We start from the raw sequence: 18307 nt of genomic DNA on the forward strand, positions 1-18307 counted from the left end.
CTCTTCAAGATTGTGAAATCAAGTACGTATTTATTAATTATTTAGTAAGTAATCAATAATTCTGACATCACATGGTAAGAAAAAATGTATCAAAATTAAAAAATCTGAAACGTATCATTCAGTATACTTTTCGTGTGTAAGATAAACATGCTGGCGGCACAGGGGTGGCCCAAGGGCCACCCCTGCCGCACCCTAACCTACTGTTATGCCTTGTAAAAATTATGACAAAACACTATTATTCTAAAAAAGAATTATGGATATCTATTTATTAATCCCAAAAATAAGTTATACCTAACAAACCAGTATTCCTAGATGTTATTATGGGAAAGTAAAACTATTATGCTAAAAAACGTTATGCAAAAAGGATTATGATAATTAAAATTATGACAAAAACATTTATGCATTTTAAGAGAATCCCAAATTAACATTATGCTCACTCTAATAGTTTTGTAACTCTATGGTATAGCACGCGAGGTGCGTTTCGTATCACAATTTGACGGTTTCACTTCGATAAATTATAATCTACCGAAAAATAATACGTTAAATTGTAAGCAATATGATACGATTCATAATTATTCGACAGTTCACAATCTCGCGAGATTCAAATCGATAGATTATAATCTAACGTTATTTACAATTTTACGGTGACATACACATGTTTAAGTTTTTGATAAATAAATATTTTATATTCTACATTCTATTCTATTCTATGGTCTAAAAAGCTATTTTGCAATTGATTGACAAACTCAAAAATGTCTTAATTAATTACGTAACATAGTTAGAATTTGTATCGTCAATTTTCGCATGAATATTATTTTTTGTCACACAAATAAAAATACTGCAGCTTTTCACAACCGTATAGCTGAGGAAAAGTAGACATATTTGAATAGAATAGAATGTCAAAAAAAGCATTATTACTTTTGCAGATGACTTGCTTCGATGTAGCCTGTTTAGCCCCCTTGTAGACCAACGGGATATGATTTTATTTATACATTTTTAAATTTATTGTATATATTTAATGTCCTTTAGCCCTCGTTGACAAATACTTCCGCACAATATCCCAGGAAGAGGAAATGACTGAAAATCAGCTTGTCACCTGGAAGGGGCTATGGTGCCTTCAGAGCACAAGCTGAGCCATTTAATTTTGCCCGTATTCAAAATCTTTATAATTACCTAGCTCTTAAAGAAAAATGTAAACTCTTACTGGCAATATTATTTTTTTATTATTATTCTTATTCATATGAATTGGCATATTCTATAAATTCATATCCCAGGAAGAGGAAATGACTGAAAATCAGCTTGTCACCTGTACGGGGCTATGGTGCCTTCAGAGCACAAGCTGAGCCATTTAATTTTGCCCGTATTCATAATCTTTATAATTACCTAGTGTAGTAAGACCACGGTAACATGATCATTAACTAACATACGCATACCTGGATATACATAAAGCTGCCTCAGGTACATGCTCTATAAATAAAACAACCATTGAAATAATAAATAATAAGTATATTGGTTACTTACTCTAAATTTCCAAAACGCACGCGTGCTCAAACACAAGTGTACACGTGTTCAAAATGGTACGTCTGCCTTCGATGCGTGCTCGAATCAAAAGAACCCCAATGAAAGACAAACACGCCTTTTTATACCCTTTCTCCTAGTGTTGCCATATGAAGGCAACACAAATTCGCACAAAATTACAGAAAACCTAACATTCGACCATCCTGACGTCGTGCATGTCCTCATGCACGTAGACAAAACGTCTAATGTTCAAACCTAACATTCGGCGGGCCAAGTGATTCCACACTCATCGAGAACAGTTACAAAGCTTCACTTAAAATCTAAAAGTACAACGACATATAATCACATTTACGGGGTGAAACATCAGCTCTTCTTTCTAATCATAATATAAAGCTATTCAAGTTGTCAATAGTTCGCAAACCCTTCCTTCTCACGAACTATTGCAAAGCAATTGAGTGTGAACCTTCTTTCTCACACTTGTAATTATCGTATACAAACCTTCCTTCTTATATACGATAATTAAAATAATCATAATATAAAGCTACTCAAGTTGTCAATAGTTCGCAAACCCTTCCTTCTCACGAACCATTGCAAAGCAATTGAGTGTGAACCTTCTTTCTCACACTTGTAACTATCGTATACAAACCTTTCCTTCTTATATACGATAATTAAAATAATCATAATATTACAAAGCTATTCAAGTTGGCAATAGTTCGCAAACCTTTCTTTCTCACGAACTATTGCGAAGCAATTGAGTGTGAACCTTCTTTCTCACACTTGTAACTATCGTATACAAACCCTTCCTTCTTATATACGATAATTAAAATAATCATAATATTATAAAGCTATTCAAGTTGGCAATAGTTCGCAAACCCTTCTTTCTCACGAACTATTGCAAAGCAATTGAGTGTGAACCTTCTTTCTCACACTTGTAACTATCGTATACAAACCCTTCCTTCTTATATACGTAATTAAAATAATCATAACATTATAAAGCTATTCAAGTTGGCAATAGTTCGCAAACCCTTCTTTCTCACGAACTATTGCAAAGCAATTGAGTGTGAACCTTCTTTCTCACACTTGTAACTATCGTATACAAACCCTTCCTTCTTATATACGATAATTAAAATAATCATAACATTATAAAGCTATTCAAGTTGGCAATAGTTCGCAAACCCTTCTTTCTCACGAACTATTGCAAAGCAATTGAGTGTGAACCTTCTTTCTCACACTTGTAACTATCGTATACAAACCCTTCCTTCTTATATACGATAATTAAAATAATTTTGAACCCTCCTCACAAAATTGAAAGTCACCTTAACTAAATAGCTATGAGCCCTCCTTCTCAAGCTATTACTAAATACACATCTTACAGTTTCATCCAACAAACAGTACCTCTACTTACTTTCTTTTGATTGTATATAATAATGACACAATCAGTCATCTTCATCACTACTTTCTTTATCATCATTAACGTGAATCCAGGGTGACATTCGATTTGTTAAATGAAGTAGTCATCAATCCCAACAAATTCAAACTCAAAAATATGTTTATTCAGTAGGTAACATTGTTACACTTTGAATCGTCAATTTTTACATCTTTAAGGGATTCCCGAACTGACAATAAAGTATAATTTTGCGTTTCGCATACTATTTCGTTCAACATAGGATTAATTTCCGCATCCATCTGAAGTCCAAACATTACCTCAGTCCGTCCCGTTGTCTTCCGACGGGTGTTGTTCATGCCCCATTGGACTCTACCTATCTTGTCATCCCAGACGTTCTTGTCAAAATTAAGATTTTGCGCAGTTAACGACCCTAACATCGTGCGATTACACTGCTCTACTTGTCCATTGGACCTAGGACTTGCAACTGCGTTCAACACGTGTCTAATACCTTTATCCGAACAAAACGTTTGAACACGTACGATGTGAAGAAAGTACCGCGGTCGCTAATAATTCGATCTGGGTTTCTGAACGTATAGAAAATATCTTCTAATTCTCGCGTTGTTGTAACTGTTTTTGGTATTTCTGACTGGCCTGATAAATTTAAATTTCGTAAAGGCATCTACGACTACCAATAGGTAAGAGTTTTCCTCTCTTTGATCGCACAAAAAGGTCCAAGGTGATTGATGTACAGGGTGTGAAAAGGCACCTCGACTTTTCGTTTACGTGGAATAGGCCCTCATTTGAATTAGTTTTCTGTTATGTACTTTAACCCATCTGCATCAATATCAAAGGTAAGAAATTCCCGAATGCGACCCAGTTCACTATCACCTAATTGAAGAGTCTACAACCTGTCCCCCTCATTGATTGACATAACCGTCGGGTAAAGACCAGCGTCAATTTCCATTGAACTAAGATCCTCAATTGGGTTCCGAAATAGAAGGTCCACGTGCGACATTTTCGTGCCAGCACGATATTCAAAAAGCAAAAACAGCCACCAGCGGGCAATACGTCTAACCAAATCGCGTTTGGAAAGCATGGAGCGCAACGCACTACAATCGGTCATGATTTTGAAATTCTGACCCAGAAGATAAACCCGAAACTTTTGAGCGAACTTACTACCTATAGCAAGAGTCTCAAGTTTATAAACCTTTTCTCTTCTGGAGATGTCTGGCGACTATAGTACGCTACGGGATGGTAGGTGTCGTTTCCATTACGTCGCTGCATCAATATTCCACTGGCGCCCACTTCACTGGCGTCAGTGTGCAACTGTGTTTCGGCGGTCGGGTCGTAAATGGCTAAGATTGGCCTATCTATCAGACTACTCTTGAGATCAACAAATGCGGCTTCTTGTTCCTCAGTCCAACACCATTCCACATCCTTCTTGAGCAACTTATTCAACGGATGTGATAAAGACGCGTAACTCCTTATAAATTTTCCGAAAATATCCTACTAGTCCCAGAAATTGGCGGACGGAATGTGGACTGGTGGGACGAGGAACATCAAACACTGACTGTGTCTTTTTGTCAGCCGGCCGCACCCCAGCAGCGCTAATATCATAACCCAAATAGTTAATAATTCTGCTGTAAGAAATTACATTTTGCCAAATTCAGAGTTAGGCTTGCCTTTTCTATCAACTGTAAAGCCCTTTCTTACCTATCCAAACACTCTTCTACATCCTTTTCGTAAGTTAATACGTCATCGATGTAAGCAGTAGCTTCTGAGAACCTAGCGGAAACCAATACCTCATTCATCAGCCTTTGAAATACAGCTGGTTCGTTAGCCAACCCAAACGGCATACGATTAAATTCATATTGGTCGTCTGGGGTGATAAAGGAAGTTAAGGGTTTCGATTCTTCTGCAATAGGCACCTGGTAGTATCCAGATGCCAGATCCAAAGTTATAAAGTAGGCCTGCCCCACTAATCGAGCAATCTCGTCTTCAATCACTGCCATCAGGTACCTTATCTTAACTGTCATTGAATTCAGAAACCTATAATCAACACAGAGCCTTTGTTTACCGTCCTTCTTACGAACCAACATAATTGGACTCGCATATTCCGATACAATTTCTCGTACAATCCCCGCATTCATCATCTCACCAACCATTTCTCTTACTTGTTGTCGTTCCTTGTGCGACAATATGTAAGGCCGGTAAACCACAGGACGCTCAATATTCAATTCAATTTTCATTTCAGTCATATTTGTACATCCCAACTCCTCTAATGATTGCGCGAAGCAATGCTTGTATTCGTTCAAAATGTTAAAATAGACGTCGTTTATGTGGCTCTTCAAGCGTTTTTGCTAAAGTTAACATCTTTAGGCTCTATACCTAAATGCTCGCCAACGAGGTCTGTGGGTGATGTACAAATATGATTGACAATCTGAACTCTATTTCATCTACCTATAATATCACCTTCATCAATATAACAAAAGCTGACAATGGGGTAATATGAACAAAGAGCTGACCTTCCTCTACTTTGTATAACCCGCCGGCTATCGTGAATTCTCGGTTTGGCTTCCCCACGACTCTTCCGCTAAGCCTAACATATCAATTAATCACAACATCAGTACGAGCTCTGATAATCGCCTCTCCACTCAATCTTGCGCATGAAGCGGAGACGACCTTTACACTCGCAGTATCACCACTACCACCGTTAGCAAAAGGGAATTCATCATCATAATAAAACCTCAATTCGTTGGCATTCTTGAATACCAGCACCTGCTTCTGTTAGGTGAAGGACTGTCCTACTAATATCGGACAATTGAGCAGATTACTGTCAACCACGTGACACAAGACATCCGCACTAACACCGTCGATGCATAAATTAACCTGTGTCCTGCCCATGGACAAAATAAAATTACTACCAAAACTTTTAATGGAGTCGGGGGTTGATCACAAGTCTACCCCAAAATCAGTGTCGTTGTTTGTTTTATGAGCGAAACTTCGCTACCGAAATCTATAAACGATATCATAGAGGTGTCATTTACCCTAACTGTATTGAAATATTTTGAGCCCGACTTAGAGGTAAGTATGCGCATGATTTTAGGAATGTTACCTAGATTATCACGGTTTTCAAAAAAAAGGGACTCTGCAAGTTTCCATTTTATGACCGAACCTACGACATCCTGTACATTGGACCAGAGGTTTGGGGCATTTAAGATACGGGTAACCTTTTTCCCTACAGTTAAAACAAAATAATTTGTAACTTGAATTTTTTTTTGAAGTCTTAACTGATTTATCCCTATTGTCATTATTACTTCCCGCTGTGGATTCAGTCGACTACTTTGTTTTATTAAAATGAAAGCGATCGGGCGGCGGTTGGTTCTCCTTATTACTCATCAGAAAATGGAGTTGATCAGGCTGCGTACATCGTAACGCTTATCGCCGGATCTAATTATCTTGTCACTTAATCCGTGGATAATGCAATCCACGGCTCGTTTCCCTTCGATGTCACACCGGTTCACGATGGCTAATTCTTCATAATAATAAACCTCTAGCGGTTCACCAAACCTACTCTTTCGCCTAAGCGTATCCTCCAGGGATTGGCCATAATCATGTTCAAAAGGAAATGCGTCTAACCACTTTTGCTGCCATTCTGCCCAGCTGTACAAAATAGAATTGAAGCTTTCATACCAAACTTTGGCCAACTCCTGCAGTTTCTGCATTGCGAAGTGGATAACGGTTGTTCTCATCCCATCCGTAAACAGTGGCACACTCATTAACTTTCTTTAACCAAGTATCAATCTTTTGACTTTTCGATGAGGGTCCAAATTCGGGTAACATGGTTCATAATACTACTGGAAGGATGTGATGTGGCGACTGCTGTCGGATTAGGTTAAGATCTTAAGTTAACTAATGATTCAACAATATTAAGAACATCTTTAGATGAAAATGTAGGGCTATCTGACCTTTCTATTCCCTTAGCTGCCGACGAACGTCGCACCTCCTGCCCTTCGCCGCGACGTCGTTGGCTGTGTCGCTCGTTGTGCCGACGCGTGAAGCGACGTCTCTCTCCGGCTGCACTCCCGGCTCTCTCTCCGGCTGCGCTCCCGGCTTGTATCGGCTCGGCTCGGCTCGGCTCGGCTCGGCTCGGCTCGGCTCGTCTCGGCTCGTTTCGGCTCGTCTCGGCTCGTCTCGGCTCGGCTCGGCTCGTCTCGGCTCGTCTCGGCTCATCTCGGCTCGTCTCGGCTCGTCTCGGCTCGGCTCGGCTCGTCTCGGCTCGTCTCGTCTCGGCTCGTCTCGGCTCGTCTCGGCTCGGCTCGGCTCGGCTCGGCTCGGCTCGGCTCGGCTCGGCTCGTCTCGGCTCGTCAGTCGTCTTCGTGGAACGATCTCGTCTTCAAGAGGCATAATCTGGAACTCGAAAACATTGGAACATGTAAATATTCTTCAGATAACCCTATATGTATATATTTATACAGATATATTTCCAAAGTAAAAATATCTCAAAAACGGTGTATCCTGATTAACAAATATGGATACGATCCCACTTCTGAAATGTAGTAAGACCACGGTAACATGATCATTAACTAACATACGCATACCTGGATATACATAAAGCTGCCTCAGGTACATGCTCTATAAATAAAACAACCATTGAAATAATAAATAATAAGTATATTGGTTACTTACTCTAAATTTCCAAAACGCACGCGTGCTCAAACACAAGTGTACACGTGTTCAAAATGGTACGTCTGCCTTCGATGCGTGCTCGAATCAAAAGAACCCCAATGAAAGACAAACACGCCTTTTTATACCCTTTCTCCTAGTGTTGCCATATGAAGGCAACACAAATTCGCACAAAATTACAGAAAACCTAACACTAGATCTTAAAGAAAAATGTAAACTGCTACTGGCAATATATTTTTTTATTATTATTCTTATTCATATGAATTGGCATATTCTATAAATTCATGGTGTATTGAAATGGTGTGCTGGGCTAATCGTTGACCAGATCACGGCAGCCTCTGTCTGGCCAGATCACGATCTGCCGGCATTTTGTGATTTGCCTGTATAATACCCGCCATATCGTTCAAAGCATAAAGTTTGACGATTGGCCCGGTCATGCACGGGTAAATGTGTTAAAAAAAATGTGATAAAAAAATACAGAATGTTAGTGACATCGTAACGAATACTGAGGTGGATGATTCAGACCATGATTCTAAGTTGAAAACATGTGGAATTTCCTGTCGAAAAATTTATGTTTTTTAAAATTATTTTCAGTTCCATACTTTTGCGACGTAAAATTCCACTTGATATCAACTCAGAATCATGGTCTGAATCATCCCCCAAAGTTTTCGTTACGACGTTACTAACACCATGTATTTTATCAATTGTATTTAATAAAGATTGTCTCACAACATAAAAAGATTAAGTTGTCGGATTATACCATTTTTTTTCGGAAAGGCGTTTTTACCGTTCCGTAAAATATTCCGCACCATACCTTACACGTGCGTAATATTGAGAAAATGTCTATTTTTACAACCGTTTTCCTTATTTCATCTCCCTTCAGAATTATTACACCAAAGAAAGATAAAGTATGGAAAGGAATTTTGAAAAGTACCCCCTAAACTGTTGCACGCGTTTCATCGTTATAAGGCTGAAGTTTTGATTGTTGTAATTTTAATAAACAAGATATAATATAATTGTTTATTTTTCCCTGGTGGATGGCCTAGGGCGACGATAGAGGGCAAATAGTTATCGTCGGCCAGACACATCATCTGACCTCTCCTTCAGTCGTATCGGTTTTCCGTTCCACTAAAGCAAGGAGGGGTAAGACGAGTGTGTGCGCCTGCGTTTTGCGCGAACGTCTGCGCACCTATATATCCTGCGTACCTGACCGCTTCAGATCAGATTTATTTTTGCAATTAAATAATAAATAAATAGATTCTTAGCTATGCATTGTAGCATGGGAGCGAATACATACCTAGAACACGTTTAGCTGCATTTTTTTTGTACGTTTGATGGGTTTGCTCTTGGCCCCAGACTTGCCCGAAGGCATTGACGAGGCCTAAGATGGAGCTCGCCAGAAGGTGCCTGTTCACTCTGACCTTGTAAGCATCCGGGTTATATGAATTTTCCTAAAAATTTCGTAAAAGCGATACTTGGTTTTAGAGCATAGCCTGGAAACTTCCGTAGAAAAATCTCGTTCCTACCGTGTGCCGTCTAATACATAAGTGTGAGCGGGAGAGTTAATCCGCACGCGCCCTCTATCTCATACATAAACTGCCTATATACGTCCCACTGCTGGGCACAGGCCTCCCCTTAATCAACCGGAGGGGGTAAGGAGCATACTCCACCACGTTGCTCCACTGCGGGTTGGTGGAGGTGTTTTTACGGCTAATAGCCGGGACCAACGGCTTAACGTGCCCTACGAAGCACGGAATCATCTTACTTTTTCGGACAATCAGGTGATTCAAGCCTGAAAAGTCCTTACCAAACAAAGGACAGTCACACAAAGTGATTTCGACAATGTCCCCATCGGGAATCGAACCCGGACCTCCAGTTCGTGAACCTAAAGCTCTAACCACTAGACCACGGAGGCCTCTATCTCATACTTAACTAAATACGGCCATTTAATTTTAGACTAAAGATACCCAGAGCGGGGGTGAGGTAAGTCTAACTCCGCGCCGATACAAATTGGTGCGGGGCGGAGAGTGTCCGTTCTATACGTAGTATTATTCTTTATTCTATGCTGGTAGGTAGCCTGTCATCATTCCGTTCATCGTCAAGTCTTGTCTCCTGACGGCTCATCATCATCAATTTAAGAGCCACGCTCTTGTCGGTGTAGCATTTTCCATTCCAGTCTATCAAAGGCCAATTCCTTGACTTCCCTATAAGACACGACGTTAACCTTTTCTTTAATCTGTTCCATGTAAGCTCTTCTTGGTCTTCCCCTTCCTCTCTTTCCTTCTAGCTTTCCTTCTATGATGTTTTTAATGAATTCGTCGTGTCTTATTAGGTGTCCAATCATCTTGCCTCTTCTGTCCTCAATAATTCTCAGTATTTGTCTCTTTTCCCTTACTCTTACTAGCACTTCCTCATTTGTAACCCTTTCTGTCCAACTTATTCTTTCCATCCTCCTCCAACACCACATTTCAAAGGCCTCGAGTCTCTCTCTGTCCTTCTGTGTCAGTGTCCAAGTTTCACATCCATAGAGGGCTATACTCCATACGAAGGTTTTGACACATCTTTTTCTGATAGATTTGGCAATCCTAGCCTTGAATATGCACCCTTTGTTATGGAAAGCTTGTTTTGCCATTGCTATTCTGGTTTTAACGTCTATAGCACTTCAATTGGCGTCAATTGGAAATATTTCGCTCTCATATTCTTATATATGAAATCAGTATATCTTGTAATATCATTGCATTTAATTACCTAATTAAAATGTATTTTTTCTATTTCAGGTAAGTCTCGATTTGTCGATGACACAACCAAGGAGGACCCATGTCTTACTGGTAGGCCTCGTTTACTATTTATTACTTTTATAAAAAAAAAAACATGTTCACACGATGCACGTAACTGGAACACGTCGCTTGTAAGATACTGTGAGTCATTTACAAGTCAAAAAAACAATAACTGAGTATTAAGTATTATTATTATAATTTCAACATTCTAATGTAATATTCAAGGTAATAATGTATTTTAATTATGATGATTTGATCCTGTTTGATAAAAAAAGTATTATATTGTAAAATATTTTTTGCGCTAAAAGTCACTAGACCCAGTTACTTGCATTGTTCACACCAATATTAATAACGCAAACACATGCTCTAATTATAAAGTTAGTATACCTATTTAAATATATTCTACACTCTATAGAGTTACCTAAGTTAAGTACATTATATTATAAACACTGTTTTACAAAAAAATAACAGTCCCGCACAAAATACACGGATATAGAAGTTAGCACATCAAGTCCTGTCAATCGATAGTCAGTAAATGGCTATTTGAATCAGTCGTATAACTTCCAGCTCATTCATTCAATATGGCGCCCTTAATAAAAAAACCATTACCGCGGAATCGGATACCACTTCCCGATGATCTGTTAACTCTGCCTCTATAGGTACTATTGATAATTTTACGTTTGGTTTTTGCATGTCATAATGATTTAAAAGATGCAGTTGCACTTTTTTGACATTTCTTCTCCTCAGCCGTAACACCTTGCGAAATGACGTAGATTCAAAAATGTTACATTGACCTTCAACAAGTTTATCCATGATAATTACGTTGAATAAATGATTTGGATTTGACTTCAATTGATGATGTGTTGCATTTTTAAAGGCTTATTAATTATCCAGTCAAGTAGGCTATAAATATAAAGTAGTATCAATTCATACATACATAAACTCACGCCCGTAATCCCTAATGGGGTGGGCAGAGCCACAAGTAATCAAAGACAACTTGCAGCCACTGTTGATACGAAGTCCAAGGATAGATATGATGAACCTTATGGTGATAAGGGACCAGCCTATCGCCCATAACATTAGTCCATCATGTTAGAGGATACAATCCCTCTGTCGGTTTGTTATTATCAATTCATAATTAAGTAAAAATTGTTAATAAAGTTAAATAACCGAGATTATTTGGGGAAAGAATCATTTAGAAGAACGCTTAACTCGCATTGTCAGGTTGCAGGTTAAAATGCAGCGCGGGCTTATACCAATGATTTTCGAATTCTTCTATCGTAAGTAGCTGAACGTATTATATTCTATCTCTTGTCTAAAAACATTACACCCTGGAGTATGCTGTATCTTTTTTTATTTCAATCGGTACACACAACATTCGCACTCGCATACACGCACACATACATACACACACACACACACACACACAAATAAACATATTTATAAATATACGCTCACATACATACATTCAAAAAAGATCTCTTAACAATAATCTCTGTCATTATTAAGTTCAATATTTTTGTTTATTTTGCTTTTAATTTAAATGTAACGATTAACAAACTTACTAATGTATTGTATAGTTTTTCGATAGGTTAGTTTCAAACTAGACAAATCAGTTATTTTTTACTAAACGTCAAACACGATATTACTATGGAATTTGTATGAAAAAGCACACTGTGACGTCATAGAAAAACGTGATAAAATGTCGGACATTTTGATTTAAATACATAAATAAGTTTAAAAATAGAAAAAAGAAAATGTTTTTCGTTAGTTTTAGATCTGTTTTTATTTCGTCATCAGAATTTCATAATTTATCTTGAACCTAGTTACACGACCCCATATTTTATTTTTGTCTTCCATACGCAATAATAAAGAAAAAGAAGGCGATTGTGGCAACCAACGTTCTATACGCCCTATCTATGAAGTAATGAAAATGGAGACGATTACTCCACCGACAAGAGCGCAGCTCTTAAATAACGAGAGAGAGACACGATAATAATACGGAATTCCATTGGCAACAGTGAAAACAGTGGTGGTAGTGGTGTTTTTAACAGTGAAAATCAAAATCAAAAAATCAAAAATCAAAATAGTTTATTTGCTTTAAGTAGTACATCAATATATAACCCTGTTATTAGGACTTCCTAGTAAGCCTCATTTAAAGACCTGTGTCAGGAAGCCCCGCTCTTCCTAATCGGTATTACAACTTTGATAGTACATATATGTATTTATTTCTTTTAACAAAAATAATCAACGTTTAAATAAAGATAAATACTTATGAGATAAAATGTGTGTGTGTGTGTGTGTATGTGTGTTTGTGTGTGTGTGAAAATATGCACCAATATGTCCTGACACGCAACGCCACATCACACTCACGCCGGCCCCGTTAGGTCCCTCGACCTAGACCCGCCACTTAGACTCTAACGGGAGCGAGAGCTCTAGTTACGCCTGTTTACTCAGCTCCTGAATACCGTGAATACTTGCAACTACGTACGGCTCAAATTTTAATATATTTTTAGTGAGGGATCTCTATATTCTGCCCTTACGTACCGCTTAATCTATTATCTCGTTTAAAAATAAAATTAAGACATTTGTAATAAAACTATTCTCATTACGTTTTTTAAATGATATAATTTATTAAATAACTATAATTTTTTTAAATTTTAAGTGACAAATTATTTAATAAATTGTATTTTCATTCATTTTTAATTAATATACAGTTTCAACATTCTGCCAAAAATACCTTATATCTTCTAATTTTAATTGTTATTTTACCTCCTACTCTCTGTACGCAATACCTTATCTTCATATTAATTCATAATTGTATGACAACCAGCAATAATTTATTTACGCGACCATAATTTACCTATCGTTATCCTAACTATCCGGGCCATATGTCTCACATACTGACATACACCCTATTCACACATACACACACGCACTATTACACATCCTCCCTCCCCTCCAACCTCTTTTATTTATTTATTAAAGATACACCATCGGTATATACATAAAAATTACATGAATAAAATTCAACGGACAATGACCGTATGTTACCATTACATCATTTATTTATTTATTCATATATTATTTTTTTTTCATTCCATTATTTCATTGTTATTCTATTTCTTTTTTGTTTTGTATTTTGTTTTTTCCTGTTTGTGCAATAAAGTATTTGTTATGTTATGTTACAGGCGTATACAACATTCAAGTTAGTTTATAAACAAATAATAAAACAACACGTACACGTGATTGAGGTAACTTAAAGCTAGAAGATAGAGAAAAAAAATTGGATAAAAATTATATAAAGTAAAATTATAGGAAATTGAGTGAATTTATATAATATTTGTAATTTTATATTTAAAGTTGGTGAGGGTTTCGTGGAAGATGTCGATGTTATTTACATGCTTCATTATACGTTAGCATTAACGGTTTAATGGAGAGTATGAGTATTCTTAACGAACATGCGCACACACATCTTAACAAACACACGCAATAACACCCTCTACATGCACACTTTATTAAAACAGACCATTAATTTTAATTTCTTTTGATTATCTAGATTTAAGCATTTATATTTTTTTTAGTGTTTTTTTGGGGCACAGCTGAAAATCAGCGCTGTGGCACTCCCTCAATGTCGGAGTGTCACAACATATTGCTGAGCTGACGTCCCTTTTTAGAAATAATTTTGTGATGATTACCTTGTTCACTCGTACTGTGTACCAATACTTATATCTAACATAAATTATTCTATTCTATATTTAGAGTTGTGACAGTCTTGTTGGGGTAACTCCTGGCTCTCATTTTGACATCTCAGACACAACACAGAAAACAGACATTACTATCACATTTCACCCTTATTCATTATAACACTGGAAAACTGCTACACCACCACCACCATAAGCTAAGCGGTGATGAAAACTATAGTGAGGAAAGCTACAATGGAAAATGGTTTCGGTGGTATGTAACCTGTGTTTTCCCCTCGAGTTGGAAGGTCAGACCAGACAGGGAATCGCTTCTGTGAAAACCGGACCTGTCAAATCTTCAGTTTTAAAGGGCCCTACACACACACACAGTACAGGTGCCGAGGTTTTTCTTGCAGCTTTTTTTCCCCGGCTATACAGGTTGAGAGAAGCTGCAGCAGTTTTAGGCGGATGAGACGTTCGTCATGTTAAAATTGACAATTCAAAGGGTAACTATGTTCTAAAGATATTTTTGAATTGGAATTCAATCTATTGGAATCGTGCTTCGGAGCATACGCATAAGTCAAGCATAACGTCGGCCCTGCTATTTCTTCAAGTAATTATGTAGTCGTTACAATAAATTATGCCTTCCCTTTGGTAGCTCAATAGTAACCGTGATTTGACACTGGTGAGGTTATTGGTCTTATAACCTTCACGAGAGAAGACCTATCAGACAGCATCAAACTAAAATATGCCATATTTCCTAAGAAACTAGCGAGGCAAAGAGGTTAATGTCCAAAGTTCGCGTCCATAGGCCCCATAGGACGAACTCGACTTGCAAGCGTAGAACTAATTACAGGCTGGCTTTCCAGTGAGCCTTTAATAAGTAATAGTAGGCGCTCCAACCCCCACGTCACGTGCTGTGTTTACACCGACGCGTAACAGAATAGAGAATTTAACAAATTATACACAATTATGACTTGAGTCATTTGACAGTAAGATAGAATACAGCTGCGTACGCAGCTGTCTTATCACAAAAAAATATAGGCTTGTTTTCAACCAGTCAAATCAGTTACTTTTATTTAACGTCAAAACACGAAATTGCTATGAAATTTGTATGAAAAAGCACACTGTGACGTCATAATAAACGTGACAAAATGTCGGACTTATTATTACGTTTTTTCTTGATTAAAATTCATAATTAAGTTAAATAGAAAAAATACAATGTTTTTCGTTAGATTTATATCTTTATTTGTCTTTATTTAGTAATCCCAATTGTTCTGACAACAAAACATAAGCATAACAGTAGTCAGAAGCACATCAATTGCTAGATAAACTAAGCACCCACACCTCACCGTGTTTTCTGTTAGACCAACGTATCGCCGTATATAATGGTCGAGCCAAGTGTATTAGCGAAAACTTTTTAAAATAAATAACTCACAACTATCAAATTAATCAAGCTAGGTACATTTACATAACATGAGGTCACGAGTATATTCCCAATCAGGGTAGTAGTCAGTTTCATCGCATGATGAACTAACTATTGTGATAATACTACTGCTCTCAGGTGGGGAGGTGCTCGTCGTAATCAAACAATTCAGCAATTATCTTGAATAATGTTATATTTTCATAAACAATGTTAACTCTCCAACTCTTCATAACAGATTACCGCAACCGAACAAAATTCCACGTCACCGCCTTTTAAAACCGCGGGAAAGCGTTCCCGTTCGAAAAAGAAGAAATCAAAATAAAAACAAATGAAATAATATGCCAGTTCCAAATTAAAAATAATAAAGTCGTGACACAGATTTACGACTTTATTCCGTCTGTTATTAAGTTATATAATCTAATAATAATTAAATAATTAAATAAACATTACGAACCCTAACACTATCAATGCCTCACCGATCTTTCTGTAGATCAAAGTGTTAGGTGAGCCATATCGCCGTCTCGTAAAATAGCATTCGTAAACCCAAATATGGAGTTTGAAATACAAACCGGTGTGACAGAGTACCAACTTTAATATGAATCGGGCCTAAACAACAATGTTTTAATAAAACAACGGCGTAGGGATGGCACAACTCATGAAATTTATATTAACACCCAAGATTGTCTCGTTTGAATTGCCAAATTTACGAAACGCCTTTTTTCTTACGCCCAAATTCAAAACGGTTTCGGGTCGTAAAACGTTATTATGGTATTTTAACTTTAGAATTCAATTTAAGAGTCTTTAAATTCGCAATTTTAAGTATTATTTGGCAGTCTGGCTGTGAAAATCTAGTAGGTTACAGACATTGTTTATTTCTGCCTACAGACTGGATAATTTCACTTCTAATAAAAGAAAATAAAACCGTTTCAAAGTGCTAAAAGAATGTTCTTTTATTCAACTTTATGACGTGTATCACGTGGTTTTCTTGATTTGTGCCCGGTTAATGGCAAGCTCGCTCCCTATTACGCTGGACTTAAACCACCGCGGACACTTCATACAACCTCGTTTTACACAGACACTACACATTGACATAATCGTACACGCGCATCTGTGTGTGTGACGTCTGACAGCATACGATTCAAGTCTAAACTATGTTCGGGGGGGTGAGGTAAACGTAACTCAGACGCTGGTGGGGAGCGGAGAGTTGCCGTTCTATACGTAGAATTATTCCTTATTCTATGCTTAAACATAACTGGGAAGTAGTGGAGTGTATATATACCTTTGCCTACCCCTTCAGTGTTAGACGTAGCGCTATGTGATGTTTATTGTTTTTTCGAAAAAACACATTATCATGTGATTTTCGTTATCAAAACCCTTCAATAGACACGCTACTTTTAATCCCGTTAAAACTTTATGTCAAAGAAATCGAGGTTCGGTTGAAAAAAATCACACTAGAATGTCATATTTCAAAAAGGTATTTGCGTGGTTATGTAGTGTAGTAAGTGTAGCTATTAAGTAAGACTAATAACCTATGTAATGTCTGGAGATATCTTTCAATATATAATCAGCATTAATCATGCATTCGCTGGTTTTACTTGCCTCCTCGACGTCCGTCCCTATATGGCGACCGCTTGCCAGTTTAGGGGTTTGCGCGTGCGGAGTTTTTTTAACGTAAACTTCTTTCTTTTGCTTTCTTCTTTTTTCTTCTCTATGGCAAATGGAATTCTATAGTCTCTGCTTACCCCGGTGGGAAATAGGCGTGAGTTTATGTATGTATGTATTTTGGCGTATAGTCTTTTTCACCCTAAGTTTGCCTAGCAGACAGACAGCTGGACTATTCTGAGCAATTATTGTATTAGTACCGAAAAAGCTGGTATACGGTAAATTGCTGTTTAGCAATAATGACGCGTATTGTGATTATTTTATTCTATAATACACATGTCCTCAGTTTACTTTTTTGTGCCATTAAAAAATATTGTTTGTTTGTTTGTGGGTTTCACTATAAGATGACGATATGTTTCAAATTCAGAAGTGGATTTGCCTTTACGGTCGAACTAGCTAACTATCCATTAATACTTCAATATAGGCCTTAGATTATTGTACGCCTCACTTCTTTATTAGGTCAGAGTGAAATTTTGATATTGCGTAGATTGATTGATCGAACCAAGTCCATAAGTAGAAGTGGTTTCTCTGGGGCAGAACTAAGTTAAAGTGGCTTTCTGAAACTAATAATGACTTATACATTATACCTACACTATGTACTAGTGGTGTTCAACCATTTATATTTTCGGCTTTGTTCAAATTAGCGATTTGTCCTGCGATTTGATGGCGACTCATTTTATGCCTATTACGTCAGCGCGAGTTATGTATGTACTATACGACCATTTACCCTACCAGCACCCTTATCATCCCATTCCACGGGTTGCTATAAAAACGCCACGTTTCATAACTGTCGGTTGCTCGCGCAGGTTACCGTCCTATCAACCCAGATAAAACCAGCAATGCACGAGTAACAGGATAACATGCAGATGTTAAGCGTCATGGTTTGTTACATTGAATGTGAATAGAAATGGGGTAAATTCACCTTTAAGACCCAGCGCAATTACTGTCGCAACACCAACGAAATGTGTGCGGTTTGTATAAACGGGGAAAAGACGCTGCAAAAGAAATCTCGGCCTTAGACATTCTTTTTTACAAAAATAAATAAAAATGTATTGTTATACAATTTAGAAATTTGGCTGCCTAATATCAGTTCCCAGATAGCTAATCTCATACATTCATAATTATGTTCTAGATAATCAATAATCTTATAATAACCTTTTTTACTAAG

Source organism: Pectinophora gossypiella, chromosome 11 (assembly GCF_024362695.1).
Source record: "Pectinophora gossypiella chromosome 11, ilPecGoss1.1, whole genome shotgun sequence".
In the NCBI taxonomy this organism is placed as follows: domain Eukaryota; kingdom Metazoa; phylum Arthropoda; class Insecta; order Lepidoptera; family Gelechiidae; genus Pectinophora; species Pectinophora gossypiella.